This window comes from Mugil cephalus, chromosome 2 (assembly GCF_022458985.1).
Source record: "Mugil cephalus isolate CIBA_MC_2020 chromosome 2, CIBA_Mcephalus_1.1, whole genome shotgun sequence".
Lineage (NCBI taxonomy): Eukaryota > Metazoa > Chordata > Actinopteri > Mugiliformes > Mugilidae > Mugil > Mugil cephalus.
This window is the reverse complement of record NC_061771.1, coordinates 255,576-264,080: the sequence shown is the minus strand read 5'-3', so window position 1 is coordinate 264,080 and position 8,505 is coordinate 255,576.

Sequence of the window (8,505 nt, the reverse complement as noted above, 5' to 3'; positions counted from 1 at the left end):
GCGGATAAAATGCGTGAGTGATGGGATGGAGTACTACGGTTACAGTGTGTGGAGTCGCAGCCAAAATCCTTGATTTTCTACCACAGAAAATTGCCTCATATCTGCTGCAATGAAAACCCCTATATCTCTTGTTATTGCTGTGGCTCTGGCGCTTGACTGTGGAAGTTGAGGTTCGAATGCGTTTGTCAGCGTTGTCTGGCATGTTAGTGTTTTCTTCACAGGTGCAGTTGTTGATATGAGTACCGTGCTGTGGTGGTGCTGTATATGTCTCTGCATCATGCTCGTATTAGCGGTGGTGTACGGCATTATTTTCATACAATGTTTGCATATTGTCTGTGTCTTATCAGTCACTCTACTGCCATTTATCATTTCTGCCAGGTACCCAAAATGCTGATATAAGATTAATATACTTTGTTGTTTTATTAAGGTTTATTTGAATGTCTATCTAAAATTTGATTGCACACAGAGATTTGAAGATTGTGTTGTATATTGATGTGCTGAAGAAAGAAGTGATCACCGCTGACAAGTCTTATCTTGCATTTAAAAAGGTTTATTTACAAGAAATAACAATGTCAAAAACTCAGCCGAATCTGAGAGGGCTTCTGGCCAATCGACGAATCCCCTCTCTCGTTCAGCTCCCACAGTCACCTTATATAGGATGGTCATCCCCAAGTATCACCATACATAAACAAAACTTATGTCCTTACGTCTGGTTAGTTTTACGAGCTGGCATCTGGTAAATGACCTTTTGACCTTAAACTTTATACACACTTCACAAACCCCAAACACAGGAAAGGGACAGAAGAGAAAAACAAGAAGATAATATACTACATATTTCCCCCCTTCGAGGCTCCTTGAGCCTCGACCACCAAAAAACACAAACATATTCATTGTTATAACATAAAGATATGTTCTTCTTACAGTGCCAATTACAGCACAACCCTTAACAATACAACAAATTCATGGAATGTGAAAACCTATCAGGCAGTCATCTTTCTTAAAATGTCCATCTTTCAATCTAGACAGGAAATTCTCTCACGGCCCCTCTGCCTAAGGCGACCACACAGTAGTACTCCAAACCTACTAAAAAAAGAAGGATTTCTAAAATTTATATAGAGAAATATCTTAAGCAGAGTATATATATATTGGATAATTCAGAAAATAAATCAAAACCATATCCAACATCAGGCTGGTCGACCCATCGGACCCTCCATTGGATCTCTCCCTCCCTAACATTACTTTCCTTAAACACCCCGAAAAAGAAAAGAAAACAACTGAGGTTCCAATACATCCACTTTCTTAACAAGTACACATCAATGATATACACTACAACAAACTTTCAATATTGGCAAGACAAAAATATGTTGTACTGTGATCTTTCTCCACTTTGAGTCCCACAATCACTGTAAGGCCTCATCACAGTGTCCTTGTTCAGGGTCCTTCAGTCCCCGAGCATCCAGCTTCTCACAGTGATACTCCTTCAATATCCGTCTACGAAGAGAGAGCACAACACACCAGTATCTTTGCAAACATTAAAAACTAATTAAAAACATCAACACACACATTAAGTCACCTTTAACTACGCCCCACTATGATATAAGACTACAAAATAACCCATAACTAAATACAATCTTCAAAATGGGTACATTTCCATCAGGTGTCTTTCTACACTGATTTCCTCATCATACTTTCCCTCATCATTTTTATTCAATAGTGGCATCTGAGCTTGATTTCCAGGCATCACGACTCCAACTCACTTCAGTATCATAGCCTTTGCAAAAGTCAACACCAATGTACAAAAACAAAACATCAAACATAAGGATAAAACAACTGCTATTGAAATCTGAGCCAGTACTACTCCCATTGGACCAAACGCATCTCTTATGTTCCTCAATGCATCTATGACACTTGTCATATTGTCTGAATTATCAGGAATAAAAGTATAACAGGCATCCCCAGTTAAATTTAAGGCCACACAAAGACCTCCTTGTTTAGCCAAAATATAATCAAGAGCCATATCATGTTTTAACAACGTCAATCGATTACTTTTCTGTGTATTTGTCAAATATTCAAAACCTGCCATAGTCTCATTTGCAAAAGACTGTAGAGTATATGTAATATTATCAATGTGATCTGCCAAAAACGTCACACCATACCATGGAAATAATCCTAGACCCCACTTTTCTGCTAAACTTATCCTCCAGTGAAAAGCTGTCATAGTATGAAACTGTGCCAATTCCCTTTTTTCCCTACTTCCAAGAGTGACGTCGGGTTGAACCTCATCAGGTGCATGCCCCTTTTGCAAAGTAAAAACCTCATACAGAAATTTTTGCCTTGCCAAACAACATCCTGTCCAACCATATGGTAAAAATATATATGCTTTGTCATCACAAACCCACCAAAGATCTTTTGAAGTTTCCCATGGTCACATTTCTTGGCAAAGTCTGATTCTTCAGGATCAAAGTCCTGCTCTGTCTATGATCTGGAGCATGAAAAGTCACTGTATATAAATCATCAACAACTCTATGGTCACGCCTTCCAAAATGCATCATATATTTGTCACAATCAGATATCCCCATAAACATCCCAGGACCATTGCACGTATTATTTGAACAAAAACAGTTCGTAGACCTTATTGGTATCACTTCCATCGCATCAGGTTTTGCCGTTGTCATTTTCTCATGAGGACCAAATAAATTCATATAAGGTAAATCTAGCAACCACAAACAGGTAAATCTAGGTTTAAAGAGGTTTACTGACAAATTCATAATATTATCTGTTTTTGATTGCTGATGATATAACAACCACGATAATGCAGAGAACTGACATTTAGAAATCAATGGTTCCGGTAACGCCTCTAAAATCGAAGGCCATGTGCCAGGTGCTGGAACTCTCACCACAAGTTTGGAATTTGTAATGCCTTAGAATCAAAACCAAATGCCTTCCAATGTGCTTCCCTCTTCTGTATTGCTCAATGAGGTTCAAACAAATCTTCTGACGTCTCATCAAAACTCAAAAATGCATCACCCTCATCTACCTGTTTAGACTTCAAGGTTGTCACATCTTGTTCCTGTGTTATTTCTACAGATTTTTTAGTTGTTAAAGACCCAATCACTGTCTTAGCAGCATCAGCTGCTACCTCATTTACAGAGATCTTAGAAATGACAGAAACTGTATTAGTCACTTGAGTCGGCGTATTAACACTGAGACTAGAGTATCATGCTCTGTTTGTACACTAATTATCCTTGTAGTGGTCCCTGTAATGAATACCTTCTGATCTTCTCCAGCCACTGTCGAAACTTCAAGAGTCTGCAAGCCCTTTAATGTAAGCATTACCTTACGAGTTACATTACCCCCTATCCAATCCTTCTGAGGTAAAACAAACTTAAACTGTGGCTCTAAATAAGTACATGTATATTTCCCTAGATCACCCCATGTGACATTATGCAAGAAAAGTGAACAATCTCCCCTAACTGTCAACCACCACATGTCATTAACCAGAACATACTTCCTTTTATTGGGGGGTATAACATCAACTTCAGGCCCTCTTAACACCACATCTTCACCACGGTTTTCCCATTTTAAAGAACTATCATTACCGGTGTTCAACCTTCCACACTTACATAGTAAATGAACTGATTCTCCCAAAGCCGCTTCAACACTAGTTTTCATATCGTTTTGGTTTAACCCTTCTTCTAACTGGCCTTGAACTTCCTTGTTCGACTGAGCCTCCCAATTGTCCTGACGCGGCATCACTGCCCTCTGCAATCTCTGGTGTTTTGCCTTCCCTCATGTTAGGCTCCTCAGTCTCTGTGGCATCATCAAAATCATGAACAAGATCATCAACCTCATCTCTGAGCAACTCCATCTTGCTCTTCTGAATCTTCCACATCTTGATTCTGTGGGGGTGACACTTCTTCTGGTGCTTTAACACAGTATGATAAATCATACCAAGTGAGGGAGACCCTTTAACCTGAACTGCAGTCCCAGTGCTACCAACAACTTCAAATGGTCCTTCACAACGTTTGTTATACCATTTCCTTTTAACACCTTTACAAACACATTATCTCCAGGTTTAACCGTCCCCCTTTTTTGTCCATCAAGTCTCTCCTGCGCCTCTTCTTGACTCTACCTGTAAGAAACATATGTGGATATTTTTTTTTATGGAGGGTAGTCATGTGTAGCCAACGTATGCTCGCATCTCATCTTCTAAGAGAGCGAAACTTGGTCCCTTTCCACTCGTACGCAAACAAGGTGTTGGCATCCATCTGCCTGTAACCAACTCATGAGGAGTCATGTGTAAATCAACCCACAACCCACTGAAGCGACATACCATCAATGCTAACGGAAGTGCTGCTATCCAATTTAGACCCGTATGTTGACAGATTTTAACAATACGATTTTTCAGGACACAATTCATCTTTTCACAAATCCGCTGACTCTGTGGATGGTATACTGCCCCAAGATGCTGTTTAATGCCCAATTTCTGTAAAATCAATTTCACAGTCTTATCCACAAACTCCTTCCCGTAGATCGAAGATATTCGAAGATATTCGATCAGGAAGTCCCCACCTGCTTATGACCTCCCTGCACAGAAACTTGACAACTGACTGAGCATCCTTTCGCTTAGTTGGACAAGCCTCAGGCCATCATGAAAATCTATCCATGACGACCAACATGTACCTCTTACCTCCAACTGGTTTTAACATATCGACAAAATCCACCACCAACTCACGCATTGGACCAATTGGTGTTGGAATATGACCCGGAGGAACCATCACACCCCTCTGAACATTATTTTTCAGACAGATAGTGCACCTGCTTATAACATCAATTTGCTCAAGCAAATATGGTGCCTAAAATCCATACTCTTCCTCCTAACTTCCCCCCTTGCAACATGGGCCAACCCATGTGCTTCCTGAATCATCAATCCCAACAGGTCTGGAGGTGCTAACGCTGGAGCTTCTTGAACCTCTGTTTAATTGTTTCAAAGGCTAATGAGTTATCTTCAAAACATCTGCTCTCAAAAGTCCTTCAATCTGTGGTTCAATCCCTTGCCTCTGAAATTTGCTCCAAAGTTTCCTCCTGGTCACATTCATGAGCAAAGTATCCAACTGTCCACAGTTATAACACACTTCTGGGAACTGTTGGAAATTAAAGTTTCCTCTCCCTCTTCCAAAGGTTCCTTGACCTCTTCCTCTCCATATTTGCGGCTGGCCAAAAGTTGGTTGTGTGTTATAAACAACAGGAACCACTGGCAGCGGCTGAGGTGACAAACTGAACCTGGTTTGGCTGCAATTGTAGTGATGACTGATTTTGTTCAGGCCGGCTCTGTAAAACGAAAGCCTGCTTCTTATTATTATTATTATTATCCACCAATTGTATTTGATTGAGTTTCCGAGTTTCTTGATCTTGCTCCTTCTGATCTTACTTCCTATACAGCTCCACTTGATGTGCTACACGATCTGTATATACACCCTTCGCCATATTTCCAAGACCAACCACTTCTGCCAATTTGCTCCGCACTGGTAGAGGTGGCCCCTTCTGTATCTTGGCTCACAAAATTGATTGCTCCATCTGGCTTTCTTCTGGAGCATTTCCTGTGACATTTCTCCATACCTGATAGGCTCTTGACACATAGGCTCTCGGATTTTCTTCCTGTCTCAGTGGCTCAATGAGAATGTTGTCAGGGTGTATATTTGTTGGAAATGTATCTCTCAATGCTCTCCATACTCGACCCCTATTTCCTGCAAACAGCTCTGAATCATTCACAGCACTTCCCACATAACGGTTTAATCCAGCTCTCTGCAGGATCTCCCCCATGGCTGGAACCCCAAGGATATTCGCCAACAATCTCTTGATGTCTCCTACTGCAGCTTGCGTACCCACCATGATCTCTTCCAACTTTGAGATCCAAGGGTGTGCTCCATCTTGAAGAGTAGGTAACTCCTCAAGTATATTTGACATGTCAGTACTCTGCCAAGGTTTATACTCCAAATTTTGACCTCTTATGACAACTGGACACATCTTACCAGGCTTCTTCTCTTTCCTTGAACGCAGTTCATATTCCTTGTCCAATTTTTGGGATCCTGTTTTCCACAACTCTTTCTTCTGAATCTGCAGTTCTTGTAATTGGTCTTCTAGTGCCTTCCTTCTTTTGGTGTAGTGCATCCACAAACATCATATCCAAACATCTACAGCATCTATCTATATTCTCTTCTCTTACAATCTGTCGTCTTTCTTCTTCTCTATAAGCAGTTTTTATCTTGGCAGGCTTCAAAAGAGAAGGACTCTCTTTCCAAATCTTCATCACTGTCCTCTTTTTCACTTTCATGTTCACTTCCACTTTCAACTTCACTTTCATCTCTCAGTTCTGTTCTTCTTCCTGTTTTACCTCCTCTTCTTTCCGCTCTGGCCAGTAGTCATCTGACTGCTGGATCATATCCTCCCATGACTTCTTCTTCATCACTCATCCACTTCTCCAAAATCCATCCTTTTAATTCTCAATTGTCCTCTGGTCTCCAAACGTATCGTTTTCTTTTTACTTTTTGTACTTGGATACATCCTTATAGTCGTCTCTGCTTTCCCCACTTCCTATAATAACCTGCTCAGCCTCATTCTTAATGTGGTAATTGCCCCCTTGACTAATTACCGGAAGCTGAGGATAAACTTCCCTGAGCTCCATCTCCTACAGTGGAGGTCTCTGTACTAGAACCACATGTGAGAAGGGTGCATCAATCTCTGCCATTAACTTCTCTGTTTTCTTCACATTCTTTTTCATTTCATCTACAGTCTTCTCTTCAGAGTCTTTCTTCACCTCCATCCATTTCTGTCCCTCCTTCTCAAACATTTGGAAAATGCTAAGCTCCGTTTGTCTCTTCTGTTTACGTCTTTCACCTTTTCTTCCTTTCTTTACATCTGCCTTATATGTGGACACAAGCACCAGTATTGTTTTTATTACTTCTAGAGTAAAGGTTCATATCACTGCCCATGGTTGCTCGATTTCAGGCCAATGCTTACACCATATCTTTGGCATCTTTGCAATACCTTTAATTAAAGGATTATTCTCCTGACCTACCTCAACAGGAGTAGTTACTTTTGAGTTATCCATCTTTGACATAATAGTGACCCCCCTTTTTACCTGTAATCAAATTTAACCTAATTAAAAATGATCTTAACTCTATTCTATTGTCCTATTATTAAGTTTATTTGTATTGATACACTATTATTATTACTACATATATCCCCCCTTTTATCACAATCAACAAACAAATGAATAAATTTGCCAACTTTACAGGATGCAAAAACAACCTTACAGATATAAAAGTAAACAACGCCGGGTCCACACACAATATCAACCATATACAAACAACCAATCAAATTGCAAGTTAAGCTTCCCCAACTCAGCACAAATTAAACTCTGTTATTCGGATGGTCAGTCATTGCCAAGCCTCAAACTGCAACATATATGTTATGTGCAAACAAATGAATATACTGTTATTATCCCAAATCTGAAAATTATGTTATTACCAATCAAACAATGTATGTATCATCAATATCAACCATTAACAAATGCATAGAGGTCAAAAGCAGGTAGATTAGAAAGAGTCGGAAATAATGCCTCGTACTGTGCTGTTTAGAATTGTTCTAACCGTTTAGGTATCCAAACCAAATCGGTTGTAATTACTCTTGATCGTATTTCAGCCATATTCTGCATAATTTTTCACCATTATAACAGTGTTTTTGGAGCGTAACTTGTCAACGTTATGGAAAATACCATGTATTCCAGCGCATAATTAATTTATTCGTTTAATGGTATTTACTTTAGTCTGCTCATGGTATTATATCTAATAATCAAAATATAACGTATAGTTAATAACAACTAGGGTTGCCACCCGTCCCGTAAAATACGGAATCGTCCTTTATTTTGCAATTAAATGTTGCGTCCTGTATTGAGCCGATACAGGACGCGATTTGTGCCGTATTTTTATAAATGTCCAGTACATGTGTCTGTCTCACACATATACACTAAATCTAAAAATAATGAGCAAAATAAAACGGGAAATACTACATTGTGGTAGTACTGTGTTGTTGTGCGTGTGGCGCTGTCACGGTTGGCTAGAGACAGACACTGCTCTAAAAAAATAAATAAAAAAAAAAAAAAAAAAAAAAAAAAACGCGCCTTTTAAAAATGTCCACTGCACCCGGGACCCCACCACATCCTCAAAACGAGTAACAATAAGTACACTCCACAGACAAGAGAAACACAACAGTTTCTGATGAGGGAAGGAGTTGTTTTGCACTTTCTTGTTTTCTGTATTCTTGAATAAGCAGACATATGTTTACAAGTGTTGTTGTTTTCAGTTCATTTAGTTTATATTTTCAAAGTTCAAATTAAGGCTTTATGTAGCACATTGTATGCAACAATGTTGTACAATAAATGTGTAAACAATGTTCAGCATTTCAAGCTTTAAGATAGATAGATATATGCTTTATTCATTCCAA